Raw genomic sequence first — 26974 nt, forward strand, 5'->3', positions numbered from 1 at the left:
GGATCGGAATGGATCGGCCGATCTTAAAAAAAAGTGTCGGTATCGCCGATTCCGATACCGGAAGTCCCATTCAAGTCTATGGGACTTCCGGTATCGGAATAAGAAAAATCCTGTTTTTCCCTTGTACAGCCTCTCTGGGGTCTGTACGGGCCTTTCGGGGGGCTGTGCCGGCCTGCCAGGGGGTCTGTGCAGGCTCCGGTGGTCTGTGCCGGCCTGCCAGGGGGGCTGTGCAGGCTCCAGTGGTCTGTGCCGGCCTGCCGGGGGGCTGTGCCGGCCTGCCGGGGGGCTGTGCAGGCTTCGGGGGTCTGTGCAGGCATCGTCCGATGGGACTACAAGTCCCATCGGGCGATGCCTGCTACCATGACAGTGATTGACACATTAGCCAATGATGGGACAGTAGTAGTCCCATCATCCGGCTAATGTGTTGAATGTAAAAAAAAAAAAAAAAAAAAAATTACATACCACATACATACCACATACATACCACATACCATATATACTACATACAATACATTCATACAATACATACATAGACATACAGTACATATAACATAGAGTAACATACTTACCCACACAGCAATGGCATAAAGTGAGACTAGGGACTTTTTTTTTTTTAAGTGGCGGAGGAATACAGTGCGGAAGGATACCTACCTTCCGTCATTGGATTCCTGCAGCCCGTAGAGAACGGCAGCAACAGCTGATGCTGCAGTTCTCTACCCAAGATCGTCGTGGGACACACTCGTGGACTGCTTCGGATCGTGGGTGAGTATTTTTGTGGTTTGTTATGTTAATATTTATTCCGTAAAAGACAATGGCTTTGGGGAACAATGTGACAAGTATTGGTAAGTATGTTACTCTATGTTATATGTACTGTATGTCTATGTATGTATTGTATGAATGTATTGTATGTAGTATGTATGTAGTATATATGTGGTATGTATGTAGCATGTAGTATGTATGTAGTATGTATGTAGCATGCATGTAGTATATATGTAGTATGTATGTAGCATGTAGTAAGTATGTATGTGGTATGTATGTAGCATGTAGTATGTATGTAGCATGCATGTAGTATGTATGTAGCATGCAGTATGTATGTAGCATGCATGTAGTATATATGTAGTATGTATGTAGCATGTAGTATGTATGTAGCATGCATGTAGTATATATGTAGCATGTAGTATGTATGTAGCATGCATGTAGTATGTATGTAGTATATATGTGTTATGTATGTAGTATGTATGTATATATGTGGTATGTATGTGGTATGTATGTAGCATGTAGTATGTATGTAGCATGCATGTAGTATGTATGTAGTATTTTTTTTTTTTTTTTAACATTTAACACATTAGCCGGATGATGGGACTACTACTGTCCCATCATTGGCTAATGTGTCAATCACTGTCATGGTAGCAGGCATCGCCAGATGGGACTTGTAGTCCCATCGGACGATGCTTGCACAGACCCCCGGACATCAGCACAGCCCCCCGGCAGGCCGGTACAGACCCCCACAGGGTGCACAGACCACCGGCAGGCCGGCACAGCCCCCCGGCAGGCCGGTACAGACCCCCACAGGGTGCACAGCCCCCCGGCAGGCCGGTACAGACCCCGGGCAGTCCACACAGCCCCCCGGCAGGCCGGCACAGCCCCCCGGCAGGCCGGCAGAGACCCCCGGAAGGCCCGAAATGACGGCGCATCATGATGCGCACACACCGCGCATCATGATGACGTCAGGCTGTCAATCAACTGAACTTCCGATTCCGATGCCGACTTCCGATATTGAAAAAATATCGGAAGTCGGTATCGGAATTCCGATACTTGCGGTATCGGAATGCCGATACTTGCGGTATCGGAATGCTCAACACTAGTAACCAGTGATTGAAGGTGTTTAATTTCTGTGTATACCCACTGTGTTTGCATGGTTTTGAATTCCCTGAAACTCAGTTGTTTATACCCATTTTTTCATGGTATGTTGCAATCTCACTTTTAACCACACTTGTATACCAAAACATTTTAATTACCTTTATGGTAACTTAATTTTACCTTTTTTAAAATAATACAAAGGAGATTTTTTCAAAACAATTTATTTATTTTTTTTTTTATTATTTTTTTTTCCAAAAAATAGGAGCTACTCTGCTCTTTATTTTAAATACCACAATACATGAAAAATAAAAAAACGCAAATTTACAACAGATACATTACAAAATTAAAATATTTAAAAAAAAAAAAACAAACAAACACGCATAACACACAGCCAGGCTACACACTCCAGGTGTCTTGCAGGTGGAAGATTTGCAGCGGAGTTTGAAATTCTATCAGTCAGGCTGGTGTTTGATGTCTGGTTCGGTGTCTTCAGTGTGGCTGTTGCCAGATGTCTGGGCCCAAACCACATACAATACCATTTAGGCCGATTTCACATTTGCACTTTATAGCGCAGCGATGGCCTGCACACGTCCGCCACTAGTCCCCGCCTACTACCGCACATGAACGCTTGCGATCTGCGCACCCTATCTTTATCATAGGGTGCGCAGATGGTGTGCTGGCAGGATTTTACAGTGTGCTGCGCACTTTTGAAGGTGTGCCGTGCGCGCCAAAATGCAACATGCTGCGTTTGGCGCACAAGGGCACACCTTCAAAAGTGCGCAGCACACGGTAAAATCCTGCCAGCGCACCATCTGCGCACCCTATGATAAAGATAGGGTGCGCAGATCGCAAGCGTTCATGTGCGGTAGTAGGCGGGGATTAGTGGCGGACGTGTGCAGGCCATCGCTGCGCTATAAAGTGCAAATGTGAAATCGGCCTAAATGGTATTGAATGTGGTGTTATTGGGCCCAGACATCTACATCAAACACCAGCCTGACTGATACAGTCAGGCTGGTGTTTGATGTAGATGTCTGGGCCCAATAACACCATACAATACGGTTTCACATTTGCACTTTATAGCGCAGCTATTTCCTGCACACGTCCGCCACTAATCCCCGCCTACTACCGCACATGAACGCTTGCCATCTGCGCACCCCATACTAAAGATAGGGTGTGCAGATCGCAAGCGTCCATGTGTGCTAGTAGGCGCTGATGACCAGATGGGACGGGGATTAGTGGCGGACGTGTGCAGGTTATCACTGCGCTATAAAGTGCAAATATGAAACCAGCCTTACACCACACAATCACAGCAAGAAATACAATATTAAAGTTGTATGAAAATAACATGCAGTACACATGCAACAGAAAAAAAAAAAGATGGAAAAAAAAAAATAAAAAAAATGCAACACACACACACACACACACACACACACACACACACACACACACACACACACGCTCCAGGGGTCTTGCAGGTGGTAGACTTGCAGCTGTGCAGACAGGTTTTATAGCTCCAGTTGAATCTTCTATCAGGCAGGCTGGAGTCGGATATCTTGCTTGGAGTCTTCAGTGTTGCTGGTGCCGGATTGTCTGGGCCCAATTACACCACATACCATACACCACTCAATCGCAGCAATCACAGCATAAAAAATACAATATAATTACAGTTGTATGAAAATAAAATGCAGTACACAAGCAACAGAAAAAAAAACTATAAAAAAAAAAACAGACATGCAACACTCGCAGACCACACACACACACACACACACACACACGCTACACACTTGCAGGCCATACACAGAAATGTCATAGGTATACTCACACTTGGTAAAGCTGGTACTGGCAGGCCTCTTGATAGCTGTGTGGCTGCAGGCTTGGTGGGTGTCTGGCAGGCTGGGTGGTCTGGCAGGCTTGGTGGGTGGGTGGTCTGGCAGGCTTGGTGGGTGGGTGGCTTGCTTGCTGTCTGGCTGGCTTGCTGTCTGGCTGCTACTGCATGTCTGGGCCCAATTAGCCCATCTTATATAGTTTTGGGACTGTCTGGAAAAGTATCTTTTTTTCTGGGCATGCGCAGTGCGATTTTGCGGATCCTGCCGGCGGATTCCGCAAAATCGCGGATCCCGGCGGATCCGCCGTCCATAGGAGCTCATTCTACCGCATGGCAGATGACGGCGGATCCGCCGTCATCCGCCATTTTGATGGTGAAAAAAAACGTTACATGCTCCGTCCCCCTCAGACAGAATCCGCAAAGAATTTTGCGGATCCGCCGAATATCGGACGCAACGGACGACCATCCGTCAAAATCCGCCACTAATGTATCCCAATGGGGAAAATGGCGTATCCGCAACAAGAAAAAGCGGATCCGCCAATTTCAAATTTTGGCGGATTTTGACTGATGGCAAAAAACTGAAGTGTGAAAGAGGCCTAAGATGGAACTGTATATGGGAAGGGTAACCTGAGTTTCATCAGGGTCAGATTCAGGCCGGGTAGCGTGCGAGGGGAATGTAGTGGTCTGGGTCAATGTACCAGCAGATTCATCGAGCAGTGGCTGGGCATCAGTGCACTTGTGTCGCCCCCAGGAGTACGGTCGCCACAGTGGCATTACCTTCTTCCTAGGGAGTGTAATGTCATGCTTGGGAGCAACGAAGGATCTCTCTAGCAGGTTAACTGATTGGGCGGCGTTATTCCCACGAGTCATGACCCTCCAAACAGCGTTCATGAAGGCAAAGTGTTTGTTTTACGTGGGCAGTATGGTTGCAAAGCTGAACCTTAAAGGAATGTCCAGAAGGGCACCACCAGGAGTGGAGCCTACGGTTAAATTCGACTCCACCTGGGAAACCTCAACCATGCCAGCTACAGAACAGATGCACACATTGCAAGCTTAATTCCGTTAACGAACGAGACTCCGTCATGCCCCGCGGTCCGAGTCCGGCTTACTAGAGGGACACGTGAGGCTCTGGCACATGAGATTGGCCAATAACTGGTGTGTCATGCCCTTACATGTCCGTGGCTGCATGTGCGCTACACTGAAAAGGCCAGCGTTTGTCGCTTACAGGTGCAGATAACCCGCTGAACAACGTTAGTGATGGGGATCTGTGATTACAATTATTACCCGCGAACGATGATTTCCCAGTAAGTGCAGGTCAAACGCAGTTCCGGAATTAGGCCTAACCGTCATTCCTGAAAAAATGAAAAACTTACGTGTGCAAACCACAGGTGCTGTAGCTTGCTTAACAGCTCGCCAGCCGTTCTCACGCCCAGTATGGATTACACGTGATTGCACAAAGGTGAGAAAGGGTACCGTATCCCCGGATAACATGTATGGATAGCGTACACATTCAAAATATATGTCTATACATCAGGAGGCAGGCACAGACGGTGCTAGGCCCAGTATGGATTGCACGTGATTGCACAAAGGTTAGAAAGGGTACCGTATCCCCGGATAACATGTATGGATAGCGTACACATTCAAAATATATGTCTATACATCAGGAGGCAGGCTCAGACGGTGTTAGGCCCAGTATGGATTGCACGTGATTGCACAAAGGTTAGAAAGGGTACCGTATCCCCGGATAACATGTATGGATAGCGTACACATTCAAAATATATGTCTATACATCAGGAGGCAGGCTCAGACGGTGTTAGGCCCAGTATGGATTGCACGTGATTGCACAAAGGTTAGAAAGGGTACCGTATCCCCGGATAACATGTATGGATAGCGTACACATTCAAAATATATGTATATACATCAGGAGGCAGGCTCAGACGGTGTCAGGCACAGTATGGATTTGACGGCCCAGACTACACAGCGGAGGAGCAGGGAGAGGTAAAGATTGCAAATGCTGGGGCCCTGCCCAAGCAAGGGGGGCCCACTCGTGGGCGTCGGTACTGGCACTGGGCCCCTCATAGTACGGCGGTGTGTCTGACGGCGGGTGTGCACCACCACCGTCAGAGACACTTGATTGCACTATGAGGGACCCTGTGCCAGTGCCCGCGCCCAAGAGTCGGCCTACCCACCTGTCCAGGGCATCGGCACTCGCACGGTGTCGTGCGCTAGGTGGTGACCCGGGCCATGGGGGGGGGAGGCAGCACAGTTAGGGAGTTTTAAAAAGTGGCATATGTTGATGTTGGACATTCAGCTGATGCAAAAGATGAAATAGGTCAAGTCCCAGGAAGAGGTGGACCAAAGCAAGCCATTTTTCTGTCACCCTATGTGTCATCAGGGGAAGGTGGGACAAAATCCTTGGAAACCCATGCGTGGTTCATTTTAATGAAGGTTAGATCATCCATATTTTGGGTTGACAGACGGGTCCTTTTTTCTGTCAGGATTGATACAGCTGCACTGAAGACTCTTTCCGATAGCACACTTGCAGCTGGGCAAGCGAGCTCCTGTAAGGCATATTGTGCCAATTCAGGCCAGGTGTCCAGTTTAGCGGCCCAATAGTCAAAGGGGAATGACCTGTGTGGTAGAACATCGATATGGGAGGAAAAGTAGTTTGTAACCATAGTTGACAACTGCTGTCTCCTGTCACTTTCCATCGATGCAGTATTACCAGTTGTGTGAGCGGTACTTGAAAAATCAGTCCACAACATTGTCATGAAACCCCTGTCTCCAACGCCACTTCTGCTGTGTGCACCACGAAAACCTCTGCCAAGCTGCCCCCGGCCCGTACGGCTCGTGTGAGAACCATCACCGCTGCTGTGTGCTGGGAATGCCTCAAGCAACCGATTTACCAGAGTTGCTTGTTTATTAGCCAATATTAGGTCAAGGTTGTCCTGTGGCATGATGTTTTGTAATTTGCCTTTATAGCGTGGATCCAGGATGCTGGCCAACCAGTAGTCGTCATCGTTCATCATTTGGGCAATGCGGGGGTCCCTTTTTAGGATCTGCAAGGCATAATCTGACATGTGGGCCAATGTTCCCGGTGTCAATGATGCACTGCGAGTGCTGGGTGGAGGAGCACTTTCTGGAAAATCCACATCCCTCCAGTCACGCACAAACCCTGTACCAGACCTTGGCACGCCAACATTTTCACTTGCCCCACGAGATGCATCCTCCTCCCCTAAGTAATCATCCCCATCATCCTCCTCCTCCTCCTCTTCTTCCTCCACCTCGTCCAGGAGAGGTCCCTGCAGACAATGGCTGAATGTCATCAAGGATTCCCTCCTCCTCTTCCTCCTCATCAACATTGGCTGCAGAAGCCTGCTCCTTAAGGTGCGTCAAAGTTTGCATGAGCAGACGCATAAGTGGGATGCTCATGCTTAGGATGGCGTCGTCTGAGCTTACCAGCCGTGTGCATTCCTCAAAACACTGAAGGAATTTACAGAGGTCTTTCAGCTTCGACCACTGCACACCTGTCAACTCCATGTCTGCTCTCAAAGTGCCTGGCCGTGTATCCTCCCACAAATGCATTATGGCCTGCCTCTGCTTGCACAGCCGCTCCACCATGTGCAGGGTGGAGTTCCACCTTGTTGCAATGTCGATAATGAGGCGGTGGTTGGGAAGGTGGAGCAATCGCTGCAGCTTCTGCATACGAACGGAGTGTACAGGCGACCGGCGGATGTGCGCGCACAGTCTTCGCACTTTCTGGAGCAGGGCTGTTAACTCCGGATAATTTTTGAGGAAGCACTGCACCACCAGGTTCAAGGTGTGAGCCAAGCAAGGTATGTGGCTGAGTTTTGAAAGGGCTATGGCTGCCACAAAATTATGGCCGTTATCACTAACTACCTTGCCTGCCTCAAGATGTACACTGCCCAGCCATGACTCAGTTTGTCGCTTCAAGTACTCGGCCAGCACCTCGGCGGTGTGTCTGTCGCCCAAACACATCATCTGCAACACAGCCTGCTGACGCTTTCCACTAGCTGCTCGATAGGGGGACACCTCGTGTGCAACAGTGGCAGCTGCAGATGGAGTGCTCGTACAACTGCGCTCTGTGGACGAGCTTTCGCTTCTGGAGGAGGAGGAGGAGGAGGGTCGATCGCCTACAGCCAACTGTTTCCTATACCGTGGGCTAGGCAGCACTGTCCCACCACCGCTGTCCCCTGTGGACCCTGCATCCACCACATTAACCCAGTGCGCAGTGATGGACACGTAACGGCCCTGGCCATGCCGACTGGACCATGCATCAGTTGTGAGGTGCACCTTTCCGCTCACTGACTGCTTGAGTGCATGGACAATGCGGTCTTTCACATGATGGTGGAGGGCTGGGATGGCTTTGCGAGAGAAGAAGTAGCGACTGGGTAGGTCATAGCGTGGTACTGCATAGGCCATGAGTTCGCGGAAAGCTGCGCTTTCCACCAACCGAAAGGGCATCATCTCAAACGAGATTAGTTTGGCAATGTGGGCGTTCAAACCCAGTGTACGCGGATGAGAGACTGAGTACTTTCTTGACCTACTCATAGTGTCTGGGAGGGTGAGCTGGACTTGAGAGCTGCATATGGTGGAAGTAGCGGTGGACAGGGCGGACTGAGAGAGGGTTGATGATGGTGATGGAGTTGGTGTTCTTTCTGATGGCCTAGAATCAGTCTTTCGTTGATATAACAGTGCGATTCCCTGACTGCTGTGGCCTTGCAACGACACCTCAACATTTGCTGCTGTGCTAACCGGTGGGCTTACAGTGGGGGAAACAATGTAGCGTTGCTGACTACCTTCGTTGTGATCAGTTGCACATGAGGTTTGGTGTTGTGTCCACGCTTGCAAGTGCATGGTGGTTAAATGTCTAAGCATGCAACTGGTATTCAAATTTTTCAGATTTTTCCCTCGTCTAAAGGTCTTTGCGCACTTCTTACAGATAACCTTGTTCAAAAAAGTGCCACACTGCACTCTTCCTACTTTGGCAGACATTTTGCGGCCTAGCACGCTGTGATCTTTTGACACTCTGGACAAGCTGTCCAGCAACTCTTTTGATTTTTGGAACCTGTCTTTGGAGTGCTCCAGGCCTGCCAGATAACAGCTGATGCGATGTCGATGTCTGCTGTGGATGCTCCTCATCTGAGCTATTGGAAGCAGCACCCTCTTCCCCCAATGGATGCCAATCTGGGTCAACAACTGGGTCATCCATCACCTCCTCTTCAATGTCATGTGCACCTTCCTCTGTGTCACCGTGTATGGTGGTATAGTGTGCGGGAAGGGGCACCTGAGTCTCATCAGGGTCAGAATCTGGCTCTGTACACTGCGAGGACAATGTAGTGCTCTGAGTGAATGTACCAGCAGAATCATCCATCAGCGGCTGTGCATCAGTGCACTCCATGTCAGATTCATCTTGGCCTGGGTAATTCACCATTTCACTTGATAATCCAGGCATGGTATGTGAAAACAGCTCCATGGAGTAATCAGTAGTATGGCCTGCGTCATCCTTCAATCTTGGTTGGGGTGAAGGACCCAAGGAAAGGTGTGGTTCATGAACATGAGCCTCCAATGACGACTCAGTGCTTTTACTTTTTACAACTGAAGAAGAGGAGGCGATAGAGCTGGAGGCTGAGTCAGCAATGTAAGACAAAACTTTTTCCTGATGCTCTGGCTTTAAAAGCGGTTTGCCAACTCCTAGAAAACTAAGCCTTCGAAGCTTTATGGAGCCAGACGATGACGCAGGCTCAACACCTCCTGCATTCGGTCCTATTTTGCTCTTGCCACTACCATCAGATCCACCACCAACACCATCATTACCAGCTGCCAACCCCCGCCCAATTCCACGGCCTCTTCCACCAGACTTCCTCATTTTTTGTAGAAATGTAGACAAAATCCAACAAACTATATAGTAATGTAAAACAAGGTACAAGGTGCCTATAGGACAGGGGAGATTTTGAATTTCTGCACACACTAGTGGACACTGGACACTTTTGGATTGTGTGAGGCCCACTGATATCTGAGCGCTATGTCACAGGCTCGATGGCACAGCTGTGACAAAAGTGACTAGAGGATAAGGGAGATTTTGAATTTCTGCAGACACTTGTGGACACTGGACACTTTTGGATTGTGTGAGGCCCACTGATATCTGAGCGCTATGTCACAGGCTCGATGGCACAGCTGTGACAAAAGTGACGAGAGGATAAGGGAGATTTTGAATTTCTGCAGACACTTGTGGACACTGGACACTTTTGGATTGTGTGAGGCCCACTGATATCTGAGCGCTATGTCACAGGCTCGATGGCACAGCTGTGACAAAAGTGACTAGAGGATAAGTGAGATTTTGAATTTCTGCAGACACTTGTGGACACTGGACACTTTTGGATTGTGTGAGGCCCACTGATATCTGAGCGCTATGTGACAGGCTCGATGGCACAGCTGTGACAAAAGTGACGAGAGGATAAGGGAGATTTTGAATTTCTGCAGACACTTGTGGACACTGGACACTTTTGGATTGTGTGAGGCCCACTGATATCTGAGCGCTATGTCACAGGCTCGATGGCACAGCTGTGACAAAAGTGACTAGAGGATAAGTGAGATTTTGAATTTCTGCAGACACTTGTGGACACTGGACACTTTTGGATTGTGTGAGGCCCACTGATATCTGAGCGCTATGTGACAGGCTCGATGGCACAGCTGTGACAAAAGTGACGAGAGGATAAGGGAGATTTTGAATTTCTGCAGACACTTGTGGACACTGGACACTTTTGGATTGTGTGAGGCCCACTGATATCTGAGCGCTATGTCACAGGCTCGATGGCACAGCTGTGGCAAAAGTGACGAGAGGATAAGGGAGATTTTGAATTTCTGCAGACACTTGTGGACACTGGACACTTTTGGATTGTGTGAGGCCCACTGATATCTGAGCGCTATGTCACAGGCTCGATGGCACAGCTGTGACAAAAGTGACGAGAGGATAAGGGAGATTTTGAATTTCTGCAGACACTTGTGGACACTGGACACTTTTGGATTGTGTGAGGCCCACTGATATCTGAGCGCTATGTCACAGGCTCGATGGCACAGCTGTGACAAAAGTGACTAGAGGATAAGGGAGATTTTGAATTTCTGCAGACACTTGTGGACACTGGACACTTTTGGATTGTGTGAGGCCCACTGATATCTGAGCGCTATGTCACAGGCTCGATTGCACAGCTGTGACAAAAGTGACGAGAGGATAAGGGAGATTGGATTGCTTTTAAAAAAGCAGTTTGCAGAGCAGTGGGTAAACAGCAATGCAGCGGTCAGGAAGACTTAGAAGGCAGCCCAACAACCAACACCACTGATACACCACAATATAGCCTCCCCTTGCACTGCACACACAGTGACTGGTGTGTTGTACAGGCACAATCGCTAGCAGCAGAAGCAGTTTTTTTTTCTTCTTCCCTGCCTAACGCTCTCCCTACAGAATCAGCAGCAGCAACCTCTCCCTATGCTAAGATCGCCAGAAGTAAGATGGCGGTCGGCGTGCACGCCCTTTTATACCCCCTGTGATGCCCACCAAAGCAAGCCAATCACTTGCATGCCCTTCTGAAAGATGGTGGTGACCCGTGCCTATGTCATCACGTTGCCCACAGTGTCCGTGGATCCTGATTGGCTGAAAAAGAGCGCAAAACAAACTTTTGAAACGCGACTTTGGCGCGTAAGTCGCCGACCTCGTGGACTTTTGAAATTTTTTGACCCGTTTCGCGCAACTCTAGTTGGTGCATATACTTTTTCTTGTGTAATTCTGTCCAACTGCTGGATTGGGTGTAGTGAAAGACCTGTCGGTCCCTATTCAAGTACTGTGGTGAAATTGATGCCACTTTGGTGGTGTCTGCCAATAATTTTTGGAAACGTGAACACTCCTGGTTGGGTGTCCATCAGCTGGCTTGGTCCCTATTCTACTATTTCTTGTGTGGTGAAATTGATGCCACTTTGGTGGTGTCTGCCAATAATTTTTGGAAATGTGAACACTCCTCGTTAGGTCTCCTTCATGCATGTTGCCTGTAGCATTAGGCCTCTGAGACCGTCAGGGCTCCACCTCCTTGGACTCAACTAACCATGTTACTGTCTTTAAATTTGTTAGACAATGGTAGTCTACAAAACTGATATTTGTGCCACATGATTGTGGCTCAGCATGAAAGCAGGTAGAGGTGTTGCATGTGGTATCAGGGCTCCCAGCAAAGGGGCCCTACACCGATACCTCACCCACCTCGTCTTACTGTGACATTCATTGGAAAGCTGTAAATGCTGTCCCAGACCCTGATACCTCCTGCCTGGCTGATTGCTGCAGTGCCATGCTAAAATTTGTACTGTGGGTTAATTGAGGCCACTTTCCTAGTGTCTGTCCCTCATTTGATGTGTTTTGACAGCATTTGGGGCCGTTCTAAGGTGTTGTGCATGTGTTTGTTTTTGCCTCCCATTGACATGAATGTTGTTCGGTAATGTTCAGTGAATATTCGACAAATTAATCGTTGAATATTGCAAATTTGGCGAACGTAAACCGAACCGAATATTGAAATATTTGCTCATCTCTAGTCATCATACAGGATGTTCATACCCAGCCATACAAGAGTCATCATACGGGATGTTCATAATTGGTCATACATGTGTGTCATCATACATAACATTCATACCCGGCCAAAAGCACGTTATCATACAGGACGTTCATAACCGGCCATACATGCACGTCATCATACAAGATTGTCATACCAGCTATACAAAAGGGTCATAGTACAGGATGTTCATACCCTGCCATACACGAGTCATCATAAGGGACATTCATACCTGGTTATACATGCATGTTGGAGCGCCTGCCAGGGCAGTGGGGTTACTCGGTAGCAGGCCACGTCCGCTTCTTAAAGGGGCAGTGACACAGTGGCGGTGACCCAGTCCGTGGCCCTGGGCATCCAATAAAAAGTGATATTTACAGGGGAAAAATAAAGAGTTTGTAATAAAGTGTTTGTGACGCCACCTGTGGTTTCTGGTCAGAGGTGACCAGCGCTGCAGTGCAGATCCTCTGGGACTGATGGTGTGATGCAGCAGAGTTGGTATAGCTCTCCACAGGCAGAGCTTTGTCCCAGGTCAGTTGTGGTAGTAACAAAGATGTTATGTTTGATGATGATAGATGTAGCAGTGCTGAGTGAGTGTTGCAGGAAGAATTCAGAGGACACAGCTGGGTGTAGTTCCAAAGCTTTACTCACAGTTCTGGTGCACACAGATGCCCGTTTGGTGCTGCGTCCTCCAGGTGAGAGGCCCAGTCAACTCCCTGGCAGATGGAGAACACCTTTCCAGCACTCCCTTCAGTATGTGCCTTTGATGGACATCTCACTGTGCTGGCTTTTCTACTCCTATTTCTTCCCAACAGCTCACAGTCAGTGTACGAGGCCAGCAGCCACAACCCTTGTCGGATAATGTACCCTCTGCTTTTCCTTGCTCCCTTATGTCTGCCTTTCCAGAGAAGATAACTGTGGCTCGTGGCTGAGGTACCTAAAGGTGCCTCTACTTTCGGCTTGCTAGTTGAGTCAGATGATATCCCACTAGGCTAGGGGCCGACACCCTTCTGCGACCTGATCCCTCCATCTGATGTCCATCAGCATGGAGCGAGCCCCACGGGCAGTATGGTCGCTGCTCCTTGCCTCTAGGACCCTTTCCCACTTCAGGGAGCTTCCTTGTGTCTCCTTTCCTTCCAGCAGCTCCTCCAGACCAGGAGCTGCTCCACATGCGTCTGTTCCCTTCTTCCCCTATGGGAAGACTGTCTGCTACCTCCTTCAACTTCTTCCCCTACGGGAAGACTGACTAAACTCGCACTCTATTCTCCCGCTCTGAACCCTCTAGCTCCACCCACCTCCCAACACCCTTTACTACCCGGCAGGGATGAGATCCTCATCCCTTGGGGTCCATCCAGGGTGCCCTGCTGCTATAGGGTGTGTTCGGTGCAAGTGTTAGAGTGATGTTAGGTGTCCCCACCTTACCTGGGAAGTGGGATACCCCACCTCTGGTTGAAGTGCAGCACCTCTGTGGCGACTGAACCCTCAGGGGCGCCACAGTGTCATCATACATAACATTCATACCAGGTCATACACACATGTTATCATACAGGACAGTAATACCTGGCCACAATTGTCCGCATACACTACATATATACACAGCTATACAAATCAGTCATAGAGAACATTGAAAAGATCTGGATAGAGTCAAAAGTGCACAGCATAGGGTAATACAATAAGTGAAAGAATAAGCAGAGATAGCACCCTCTGCGGGGTGTTGTGTGGTGGCACAACACCCAGAAAAGCTTAGAGGTCCTTGCTGTAACTTCATGGTTAGAGGAGATGAACTCTTCCAGGATTAAATTTACCAGAATGTACATTATGCTGATTATTTTTTTACCTTTCAAAAGGTGCTGAACCTGCACAGAAATGTGTTGGTTACTAATGAAAACCCTTGGAAAAGGAAGAGAAATCTGGCACACCAACCCATGAAAAATGTAGAAAAAACTTTATTCCGGCATGTCAAACTGCATTAAAAACATGAGAAACACCTGACGCGTTTCTGGTGCTTAGGCTACTTTCACACATCAGGTTTTCGGCGTCAGGCGCGATCCGGCGTCGTGCCGGAACGCCGGATCCGGCAAATGTTTAGTAAAACCGGATGTGACGGATCCGGTTTTCTGCCGGATCCGTCTTTTTCTTGACAGACAAAACCGGATCCGTCTCATCCGGTTCATCCGTTTTTCTATCCGTTTTTCGACGGATTACGCCGGATCCGGTTTTTAAAATTGACCCTTGTGGCCTTCCGAACGGGATTGGCTACTGGAAAACTATATATAGAGTGTTCCTACAGCCCTTCTTTGACAGGTTGTCGAGGAGAAAGTGCAGGTTGGAGAGAAGAGCAAGTTACTGGCGAAGATGGATGTTGTGATTGGAAATATTTTGAAGAATCTGGCGGATTTTACAGCGGAGGCGAATCGTTTGAGGGTGATTGTTCTGGAGAAGGAGAGAGCGAGACAGCAGCGCATCAGGCATCGTAGACGACGTTTGTGGATCCACCCCATCACAGCCAAGAGAATGACGCGTGGGGTCTATTCTACACTCTGCATGGACCTTCGACGAAACCCGGATAAATTTTTTGGATATGTTAGGATGAAAATGGAGAATTTTGATTACTTGGTGGAGTGCATTGCACACCTCATAAGAAAAGCGGACACCTATTGCCGCTTCTCTGTTTCACCCGCAGAGCGTCTGATGTGACTTTAAGGTAAGCCACATTTATTGGATGTGATCGCATCAGAGCACACTTTCACTGCAATCTTGTTGGTGGTAGTTTGTATCTCCAAGTGTTATAGCTCAGTTTTGGTATGTAATGCTGTGATTTAAAACTAATTTATTGTTTTTTAATTACCCACAGATTTCTTGCAACTGGAGAATCCCTTTCGTCACTGCATTTCCAGTACAGACTCGGGATTTCCACCATATCTGGAATTGTGAAGTACACATGCCGTGCACTGTGGGACTCCTTAGCTGAAGAGTTTTTACCAGAGCCCACAACAGAGAGGTGGATTGAAATTGCTGACAAGTTTCAACAGATATGTCAGTTTCCCAACTGCTTGGGCGCTGTGGACAGGAAACATATCCGCATTGTAAAGCCAGCTGGATCGGGATCGGAATATTTCAATTACAAGAAATATTTTTCAATTGTCCTCATGGCCATCGCTGACGCGGAATACAAATTTATTGCGGTTGATATTGGGGCCTATGGCCGCTCCAATGACTCTCAAGTTTTCAAACTGTCTGCCATGGGGCGTAAACTGTATGGAAACACCTTCCAGTTCCCACCACCTAGACTGCTGCCGCAAACATCTGGTCCACCTATGCCATTTGTCTGTGTAGGGGATGAAGCCTTCCAGCTGTCAGAACACCTTTTGAAACCATACTCTAGCAGAGGATTGACAAGACCAAAACGCATTTTTAATTACCGCCTCACAAGAGCAAGAAGAATGGTTGAATGTACCTTTGGTATTCTGACAGCCAAATGGCGGGTCCTATTGACTGCGATCAACCTCAAGACAGAAACTGTGGACGAGGTGATCAAAGCGTGCGTGGTACTCCACAATTTTGTTATCTGCAAGGAACCCATTTCCATTGAGGACACCTCTGAAGAAACCACCTTGCAAGATTACCATGACATTACCACTAGAAGTTCTGTGACGGTTTCAGTAATGAGGGACAATTTTGCACTATACTTTATGTCACCTCAAGGCAGAGTACACTGGCAGGATGACAGAGTGTGAAAGATTTGTGCCCTAACCAAACTTGTGTACCTTCTTTACCAACAGTATATACCTTTGCCAACCAAAGTTGGCTATCTTGTCATGGTCTCTATTTTTAGCTTTAGGCCACAGGTGTGTACCTGGTTGTGTTTTATGCAAAGTATTTCACCTTTTAACAAAAGTTGTGTACATTGTTAGGAAATCACCAACAATAAACACAACTTTTTAGGTGAAATACTTTGCTTCAAACACAACCAGGAACACAACTGTGGCAAAAAGCTAAAATTTACCCACAGTTATATACCTAGTTTTGAATACCATTTCACCTTTTAAATACCCTGTATTTAACCTTTTTCGCCGCAGAAAGAAATGACAGACAACCAGTGTAAAATAATTTAACTTTTATTGAAAAATGTTTTTTTTAGTAAACTTTTTTAAAATTTTAATAAACTTGTTTAATAAAGCTTTGAAACCATAAAACTGGTCATTTTTATTTAAATACACACATTATAAATCTGTGTAGTGTGTGGTGGAAATACTGCTGGAGGGGCTGCGGGACACTTCGACACTGGGAGTGTGGAGAGAGGACTGGGATCGTGGTGGGGAAGGAACAGTTAGAGGTGAAGGTGTGAAAAAAACTACAGAATGGGTGGACATGTGGGAAGCAGAAGAGGTGGTGGGTGGTGGAGTGGAGGGTTGGGCAGGGACTGTAGGAGCAGATGATGTTGATGGCAAGTTGTATGGGGAAGGAGTTTGGTACGGGGCAGGTTGCTGGAAGTGGGGAGATGTCTGGTACGGGGCAGGTTGCTGGAAGTGGGGAGATGTCTGGTACGGGGCAGGTTGCTGGAAGTGGGGAGATGTCTGGTACTGGGGAGGTTGCTGGTACTGGGGAGTTTGCAGGTACTGGGGAGGTTGCTGGTACTGGGGAGGTTGCTGGTACTGGGGAGGTTGCTGGTACTGGGGAGGTTGCTGGTGCTGGGGAGGTTGCTGGTACTGGGGAGGTTGCTGGTGCTGGGGAGGTTGCTGGTGCTGGGGAGGTGGATGGTATGTAATAGGAGGGGGAGGATGGAAAGTGGCTGGAGGGGGTGTAGATGTAATAGGAGGGGGAGGATGGAAAGTGGCTGGAGGGGGTGTAGATGTAATAGGAGGGGGAGGATGGAAAGTGGCTGGAGGGGGTGCAGGTGGAGGAACTACTGTGGTGGGAGGAGGAGGTTGGGAGGTAACTTGCTGGAGAGCAGCGTGGCATGAATGCATTACATGCATCTGCTGGGCAGGAGAGAGCGTTTCCATGCGCTCCACAACAGACCTGAAAAAAGTGTGGTTTGGCGAAGATCTTGCTTCTGAATGCATGGTTTGCAGAAGTGTCTTCACCTCCAGAATGCTGGAGTTGATCTGCTGATAGCCTGCGGAGATTTGCTCTGACAAGACTTTTAGACAGTTCTGGAAAGATGCATTCAGATGCAAGAACTCTGGCGCATAAGTCTTTTCCTGACCCCTCTGCCGCTGCCGCCCAGTACCCGCAGGTGTACTAGAGGTGGCAGGGGCAGAAGGGTGGGGTAAAGGGATAGCGATCTCCTCACCAGCAGCTTCATGTAATGTAGGCGGCCACGATGCTCCTGTGCTGGTGGATGGGACAGATGGGTCGAATGTGTGGGAAGGCTGGGAAGGTGCAGATGTACCAGGGCGGTCGAAGTGTCCCTCGGTGCCGGTCTCCTCAGGGATCGCCTCAGAAGGGTCCAATCGTGCAGGCTCCCGAGTGCTGCTCACCGTGCTGTGGAATAAAGAGAAAAAAAAACAATTAAAATAGTGACATGGTATGGCCCTGGCTGAAAAAAAAAAGTTACATCTAAACATTTTTTTGTCACATGTGGTGTGTAATATTTACCTTCTGGTGAGCATTGTCTCCCGGAGGAACGACAGGGCTCGTGCGTACTTGTACTTGCTCCTGCGTCCTCCAGATCCACTCGGGGCCCGCATCTCTTTATTGAACTCCTTCTTGAAACGATCCCTCACGGACCGCCACCGCTTCACAATTCTCTCCCCTGAAACGAGAAAGGACAAAGTGGTTAGTATACAACATCAGTGTTTCCCAAACTCCAGTCCTCATGGTCCCCAGGGGTCATGTTTTCAGGATTTCCAAAGTAAATAGAAATCCTGAACACATGATCCGTGGGGACCACGAGGACTGGAGTTCGGGAAACACTGGTTTAAATCAAGCAACCGGTACTGTATATACTTACGCTCTTTAATCTGGGCCCGAGCTTCGAGGTCCTCCCAGCGGTCCACAAGGAGCGAACAGATTTCCTCCCAGAGTCGTCGGGTAACGATCAGGTCAGCGTGGCGGCGGTCAGCCATATTCCAGAGCGGCTCCCTTTCTCTGACGAGATCGATGAGGCGGTCCACATCAATCCCTCCATCCTCACCGTCAGAGTCGGGAGCACGCTGTGAAGGCTGTTAAAGAAAAAGACAAAAATAACATAATTAGCCTCCACAAAAGAAATGAAATAAAAAGTGCAAAAAAAACAAAGCAAAAATATTTATACTTACACGCTGGTGACCGCCGCGTTGCTGTCGCCGACGACCCTGGGAGGCACTGCGAGGACCTCTTGGCCGAGCACCAGATTGGGAAGACTAGAGAAGAAAACAAAAAATGTTATGTCTTTGGATGTAGGCATTTGTTTGCTGTGTGTGGTCTGCAGAACATTGTTTTCTATGTGTTGTGTGTAGTGTGATGTTGTGTTTCTGCGTTTGATGCAAAAAACTTACCAATTGTGAGCCCACTCCAAGTGTCTGTCCACCCCTTCCTTCTTCTTCTGGGAGCTCCTCTTCATCTTGTGATTCCTGTTTTGAAATAAAAGGCAATGAATACACATATATTACAGAGATGATGGATTTTGGAAATAAAAACTTACCGTCAAACGCTGACGATGCGAGGGAGGGCTCCCAGAAGATGTGCTGTCTTCCTCATGGCCAGACTCCATGGCTGTGGGTGGTGTTTCTGCTGCTGCCATTGCTGCTGCTGCTGCTGCATCTATTGGGCGGCTGTTGAATAAAGAGAAACAAAGGGCCAATGAATATCTTGATATTCCATAGCCCTAGTTTGGAGGAATGGGGGATTTGATAATTACCGTCTCTCATCTGCTGCTGGACTCCCCTCCTGTTGTTCAGCATGCTGCTCCATTTGGGGTGGTGCTGATGGTGCTGCTGCTGCAGATGTCTGCTGCCTTTTCCTGCTCCTGGTTCTTGGCTTGGGTGGCATGTTGGGTGTGGCTGAGGGTCCCATTGTCTTGCTTTTATATATGTCCTGTGGGCAGAGCTACTGAGCATGCTCACACCAAAGAAACCGGATCCGGCCGCCGGATCCGGCTGTCGCCGGATCCGGCGCATTGCGGCGCTCATAGGCTTTCATTGTATGAAAAAGCCGGACACGCCGGATTCGGCGTGTCCGGCTTTTTCGCCGGAGACAAAAAACGTTACAGTAGCCATTTTTTCCAGACGCCGGATCGCGTCACATTGCCGGATCCGGCGAAAATCGGATGAAACGCATGGCCATCCGGCTCGATCCGGCTCTAATGCAAGTCAATGGGGGGGAAACCGGATCCGGCATTGCATTTCGCCGGATCCGGTTTTAGTCAAAAGCGCCGGATCGCGCCTGACGCCGAAAACCTGATGTGTGAAAGAGGCCTTAACAAGCACCCTTAATCATAGGCTACACTTGCTTCTGTAAAACCTACTGAACGAAGACATTGCGGAGATGCCCAGTAATTGACATGGCACTTGACAAGCATAGTAATCAATGGTCCCATAATGACTTCCTGCAAACAGATTGGGCGGCTCCATCACTGGGATGGCCATGGTCAGGACGACCCCATGACATACAATTTCTAGCTGGAATGTCATGGAAACATTATGGACTAATGACAAACAAATGTTAGTGATGGAGCCATAAGACTCCATCTCATCCATTGTGCACCCCCTTACTCGGCACACGGTGCTGCGATCATTCTTGTGGAACTCAGTGACAGTGTAAGAGGGGGCCAGGACAGTAGTCACAGCCGAGGACACTGGGGCTCTGGTGTCCTGAGTCCTGACCTTCTCCCATGAAATACCATCAGCCGGTGTACCTGTTCTTGTTGCTGGGCCACTGTCAGGGATTCCACTGCGGTGCGACCCAGCTCCTGCACACTTGATTCCAGTGAATGAAGATAAAATAACGGACACAGATACCGATTCTGATGCAAAATCAACGCTTTTACTTTCCTCTTCAAAAGTCCCGGACACATCAGTTACATCACAGTCCACACAGCATTCCTCCTGCTCTTTCCCTTTCTTACTTTCTTTGCCCTCACATACATTACGGGGTAGTAGCGCCCTTGGTGGTACCGCAGCTTCACTACTATAGGACCTAAGTGCATAGGGGATCCCGCTCATCCGTTTTGCCCCAGACTTGCCAGCTTCAGCCCTATTGAGGATCTGCCACATCATGAATGTTCTGCATCCTGCACGATTTTTGGACCACATTTCCTTCTCCATTCCTGCTGCTGACGTGAACTGTAAGTTCCTCCGGGTGCTCCGGTCTTATCCAGCACCTGTCCGACTGTGCCCGTGCTTCTTCACTTAACCCCTTTACCCCCAAGGGTGGTTTGCACGTTAATGACCAGGCCAATTTTTACAATTCTGACCACTGTCCTTTTATGAGGTAATAGTTCTGAAATGCTTCCATGGATCCTGGTGATTCTGACACTGTTTTCTCGTGAGATATTGTACTTAATGTTAGCGGTAAAATTTCATTCAAATAACTTACGTTTATTTGTGAAAAAAAACAGAAATATGGCGAAAATTTTGAAAATATCTCAATTTTACAACTTTGAATTTTTATGCCCTTAAATCACAGAGATATAGCAAACAAAAAACTTCATAAGTAACATTTTCCACATGTTTAGTTTACATCAGCACAATTTTGGAACTAACATTTTTTTTTGTTAGGAAGTTATACGGGTTAAAAGTTGACCAGCGATTTCTCATTTTTGCAACACCATTTTATTTTTAGGGACCACATCACATTTGAAGTCACTTTGAGGGGTCTATATGATAGAAAATCCCCAAAAGTGACACCATTCTAAAAACTGCACCCCTCAAGGTGCTCAAAACCACATTCAAGAAGTTTATTAACCCTTCAGGTGCTTCACAGGAATTTTATGAATGTTTAGAAAAAAATGAACATTTAACTTTTTTTCACAAAAAAAATTACTTCAGGTCCAAATTTTTATTTTACCAAGGGTAACAGGAGAAATTAGACTGCAAAAGTTATTGTGCAATTTGTCCTGCGTACGCTGATACCTGATATGTGGGAGGGAACCACTGTTTCGGCGCATGGCAGAGCTAAGAAGGGAAGGAGCGCCGTTTGACTTTTTCTATGCAAAATTGGCTGGAATTCAGATCGGACGCCATGTCACGTTTGGAGAGCCCCTGATGTACATAAACAGGGGCAACCCCCCATAAGTGACCCCATTTTGGAAACTAGACCCCCCAGGGAACTTATCTAGATATGTGGTGAGAACTTTGAACTCACAAGGGCTTCATAGAAGTTTATAACGTACAGCCGTACAATTAAAAAATCATAATCATAATCGGAAGGGAAGCACCGCCATTTGATTTTTTTGGCTGGAATTGAGATCGGACACCATGTCGCGTTTGGAAAGCCCCTGATGTACTAAAATAGTGGAAACCCCCCACAAATGACACCATTTTGGAAACTAGACCCCCCAAGGAACTTATCTAGATGTGTGGTGAGTAGAGTTGAGCGAAACGGGTCGAAAAATTTCAAAAGTCGCCGACTTTTGGCAAAGTCGGGTTTCATGAAACGAAACCCGACCCTAGGATGAGGTCGGCCACGAGGTCGGCGACTTTCGCGCCAAAGTCGCGTTTCAAAAGTTTGTTTTGCGCTCTTTTTCAGCCAATCAGGATCCACGGACACTGTGGGCAACGTGATGACATAGGCAGGGGTCACCACCATCTTTCAGAAGGGCATGCAAGTGATTGGCTTGCTTTGGTGGGCGTCACAGGGGGTATAAAAGGGCGTGCACGCTGACCGCCATCTTACTTCTGCCGATATCAGTATAGGGAGAGGTTGCTGCTGATTCTGTAGGGAGAGCGTCAGGCAGGGAAGAAGACAAAAAAACTGCTTCTGCTGCTAGCGATTTGGCCTGCACAACACACCAGTCACTGTGTGTGCAGTGCAAGGGGAGGCTATATAGTGGTGTATCAGTGGTGTTGGTTGTTGGGCTGCCTTCTAGGGCTTCCTGACATTCCTGCATTGCTGTTTACCCACTGCTCCGCAAACTGCTTTTTTAAAAGCAATCCCAATTTTTTTTTTGTCCTGCTGAGAAGAAAAAAAAACTGCTTCTGCTGCTAGCGATTTGGCCTGTACAACACACCAGTCACTGTGTGTGCAGTGCAAGGGGAGGCTATATAGTGGTGTATCAGTGGTGTTGGTTGTTGGGCTGCCTTCTAAGGCTTCCTGACATTCCTGCATTGCTGTTTACCCACTGCTCCGCAAACTGCTTTTTTAAAAGCAATCCCAATTTTTTTTTTGTCCTGCTGAGAAGAAAAAAAAACTGCTTCTGCTGCTAGCGATTTGGCCTGCACAACACACCAGTCACTGTGTGTGCAGTGCAAGGGGAGGCTATATTGTGGTGTATCAGTGGTGTTGGTTGTTGGGCTGCCTTTTAAGGCTTCCTGACAGGCTGGCATTGCTGTTTACCCACTGCTCTGCAAACTGCTTTTTTAAAAGCAATCCAATCTCCCTTATCCTCTAGTCACTTTTGTCACAGCTGTGCCATCGAGCCTGTGACATAGCGCACAGATATCAGTGGGCCTCACACAATCCAAAAGTGTCCAGTGTCCACAAGTGTGTGCAGAAATTCAAAATCTCCTTTATCCTCTAGTCACTTTGGTCACAGCTGTGCCATCGAGCCTGTCACATAGCGCTCAGATATTCATTGGGCCTCACACAATCCAAAAGTGTCCAGTGTCCACAAGTGTGTGCAGAAATTCAAAATCTCCCTTATCCTCTCGTCACTTTTGTCACAGCTGTGCCATCGAGCCTGTGACATAGCGCTCAGATATCAGTGGGCCTCACACAATCCAAAAGTGTCCAGTGTCCACAAGTGTGTGCAGAAATTCAAAATCTCCCTTATCCTCTAGTCACTTTGGTCACAGCTGTGCCATCGAGCCTGTCACATAGCGCTCAGATATTCATTGGGCCTCACACAATCCAAAAGTGTCCAGTGTCCACAAGTGTGTGCAGAAATTCAAAATTTCCCTTATCCTCTCGTCACTTTTGTCACAGCTGTGCTATCGAGCCTGTCACATAGCGCTCAGATATCAGTGGGCCTCACACAATCCAAAAGTGTCCAGTGTCCACAAGTGTGTGCAGAAATTCAAAATCTCCCTTATCCTCTCGTCACTTTTGTCACAGCTGTGCCATCGAGCCTGTGACATAGCGCTCAGATATCAGTGGGCCTCACACAATCCAAAAGTGTCCAGTGTCCACAAGTGTGTGGAGAAATTCAAAATCTCCTTTATCCTTTAGTCACTTTGGTCACAGCTGTGCCATCGAGCCTGTCACATAGCGCTCAGATATTCATTGGGCCTCACACAATCCAAAAGTGTCCAGTGTCCACAAGTGTGTGCAGAAATTCAAAATCTCCCTTATCCTCTCGTCACTTTTGTCACAGCTGTGTCATCGAGCCTGTGACATAGCGCTCAGATATCAGTGGGCCTCACACAATCCAAAAGTGTCCAGTGTCCACAAGTGTGTGCAGAAATTCAAAATCTCCCTTATCCTCTAGTCACTTTGGTCACAGCTGTGCCATCGAGCCTGTCACATAGCGCGCAGATATTCATTGGGCCTCACACAATCCAAAAGTGTCCAGTGTCCACAAGTGTGTGCAGAAATTCAAAATCTCCCTTATCCTCTCGTCACTTTTGTCACAGCTGTGCCATCGAGCCTGTCACATAGCGCTCAGATATCAGTGGGCCTCACACAATCCGAAAGTGTCCAGTGTCCACAAGTGTGTGCAGAAATTCAAAATCTCCCTTATCCTCTCGTCACTTTTGTCACAGCTGTGCCATCGAGCCTGTGACATAGCGCTCAGATATCAGTGGGCCTCACACAATCCAAAAGTGTCCAGTGTCCACAAGTGTGTTCAGAAATTCAAAATCTCCTTTATCCTCTAGTCACTTTGGTCACAGCTGTGCCATCGAGCCTGTCACATAGCGCTCAGATATTCATTGGGCCTCACACAATCCAAAAGTGTCCAGTGTCCACAAGTGTCTGCAGAAATTCAAAATCTCCCTTATCCTCTCATCACTTTGGTCACAGCTGTGCCATCGAGCCTGTGACATAGCGCTCAGATATCAGTGGGCCTCACACAATCCGAAAGTGTCCAGTGTCCACAAGTGTGTGCAGAAATTCAAAATCTCCCTTATCCTCTAGTCACTTTGGTCACAGCTGTGCCATCGAGCCTGTCACATAGCGCTCAGATATCAGTGGGCCCCACACAATCCAAAAGTGTCCAGTGTCCACAAGTGTCTGCAGAAATTCAAAATCTCCATTATCCTCTCATCACTTTTGTCACAGCTGTGCCATCGAGCCTGTCACATAGCGCTCAGATATTCATTGGGCCTCACACAATCCAAAAGTGTCCAGTGTCCACAAGTGTGTGCAGAAATTCAAAATCTCCTTTATCCTCTAGTCACTTTGGTCACAGCTGTGCCATCGAGCCTGTCACATAGCGCTCAGATATCAGTGGGCCTCACACAATCCAAAAGTGTCCAGTGTCCACAAGTGTGTGCAGAAATTCAAAATCTCCCTTATCCTCTCGTCACTTTTGTCACAGCTGTGCCATCGAGCCTGTCACATAGCGCTCAGATATCAGTGGGCCTCACACAATCCAAAAGTGTCCAGTGTCCACAAGTGTCTGCAGAAATTCAAAATCTCCCCTGTCCTATAGACACCTTGTACCTTGTTTTACATTACTATATAGTTTGTTGGATTTTGTCTACATTTCTACCAAAAATGAGGAAAGCTGGTGGAAGAGGCCATGGAATTGGGTGGGGGTTGGCAGCTGGTAATGATGGTGTTGGTGGTGGATCTGATGGTAGTGGCAAGAGCAAAATAGGACCGAATGCAGGAGGTGTTGAGCCTGCGTCATCGTCTGGCTACATAAGGCCTCGAACGCTTAGTTTTCTAGGAGTTGGCAAACCGCTTTTAAAGCCAGAGCATCAGGAAAAAGTTTTGTCTTACATTGCTGACTCAGCCTCCAGCTCTATCGCCTCCTCTTCATCAGTTGTAAAAAGTAAAAGCACTGAGTCGTCATTGGAGGCTCATGTTCATGAACCACACCTTTCCTTGTGTCCTTCACCCCAACCAAGATTGAAGGATGACGCAGGCCATACTACTGATTACTCCATGGAGCTGTTTTCACATACCATGCCTGGATTATCAAGTCAAATGGTGAATTACCCAGGCCAAGATGAATCTGACATGGAGTGCACTGATGCACAGCCGCTGATGGATGATTCTGCTGGTACATTCACTCAGAGCACTACATTGTCCTCGCAGTGTACAGAGCCAGATTCTGACCCTGATGAGACTCAGGTGCCCCTTCCCGCACACTATACCACCATACACGGTGACACAGAGGAAGGTGCACATGACATTGAAGAGGAGGTGATGGATGACCCAGTTGTTGACCCAGATTGGCATCCATTGGGGGAAGAGGGTGCTGCTTCCAATAGCTCAGATGAGGAGCATCCACAGCAGACATCGACATCGCAACAGCTGTTATCTGGCAGGCCCGGAGCACTCCAAAGACAGGTTCCAAACATCAAAAGAGTTGCTGGACAGCTTGTCCAGAGGGTCAAAAGATCACAGCGTGCTAGGCCGCAAAATGTCTGCCAAAGTAGGAAGAGTGCAGTGTGGCACTTTTTTGACCAAAATCCTCATGATCAGGCCAAGGTTATCTATAAGAAGTGCGCAAAGACCTTTAGCCGAGGGAAAAATCTGAAAAATTTGAATACCAGTTGCATGCTTAGACATTTAACCAGCATGCACTTGCAAGCGTGGACACAACACCAAACCTCAAGTGCCACATGTGCAACTGATCACAACGAAGGTAGTCAGCAACGCTACATTGTTTCCCCCACTGTAAGCCCACCGGTTAGCACAGCAGCAAATGTTGAGGTGTCGTTGCAAGGCCACAGCAGTCAGGGAATCCCACTGTTATATCAACGAAAGACTGATTCTAGGCCATCAGAAAGAACACCAATTCCATCACCATCATCAACCCTCTCTCAGTCCGCCCTGTCCACCGCTACTTCCACCATATGCAGCTCTCAAGTCCAGCTCACCCTCCCAGACACTATGAGTAGGTCAAGAAAGTACTCAGTCTCTCATCCGCGTACACTGGGTTTGAACGCCCACATTGCCAAACTAATCTCGTTTGAGATGATGCCCTTTCGGTTGGTGGAAAGCACAGCTTTCCGCGAACTCATGGCCTATGCAGTACCATGCTATGACCTACCCAGTCGCCACTTCTTCTCTCGCAAAGCCATCCCAGCCCTCCACCATCATGTGAAAGACCGCATTGTCCATGCACTCAAGCAGTCAGTGAGTGGAAAGGTGCACCTCACAACTGATGCATGGTCCAGTCGGCATGGCCAGGGCCGTTACGTGTCCATCACTGCGCACTGGGTTAATGTGGTGGATGCAGGGTCCACAGGGGACAGCGGTGGTGGGACAGTGCTGCCTAGCCCACGGTATAGGAAACAGTTGGCTGTAGGCGTTCGACCCTCCTCCTCCTCCTCCTCCAGAAGCGAAAGCTCGTCCACAGAGCGCAGTCGTACGAGCACTCCATCTGCAGCTGCCACTGTTGCACACGATGTGTCCCCCTATCGAG

This window comes from Dendrobates tinctorius, unplaced genomic scaffold (genome assembly GCF_039654945.1).
Source record: "Dendrobates tinctorius isolate UK_male_01 unplaced genomic scaffold, ASM3965494v1 ptg000189l, whole genome shotgun sequence".
NCBI classification, from domain to species: domain Eukaryota; kingdom Metazoa; phylum Chordata; class Amphibia; order Anura; family Dendrobatidae; genus Dendrobates; species Dendrobates tinctorius.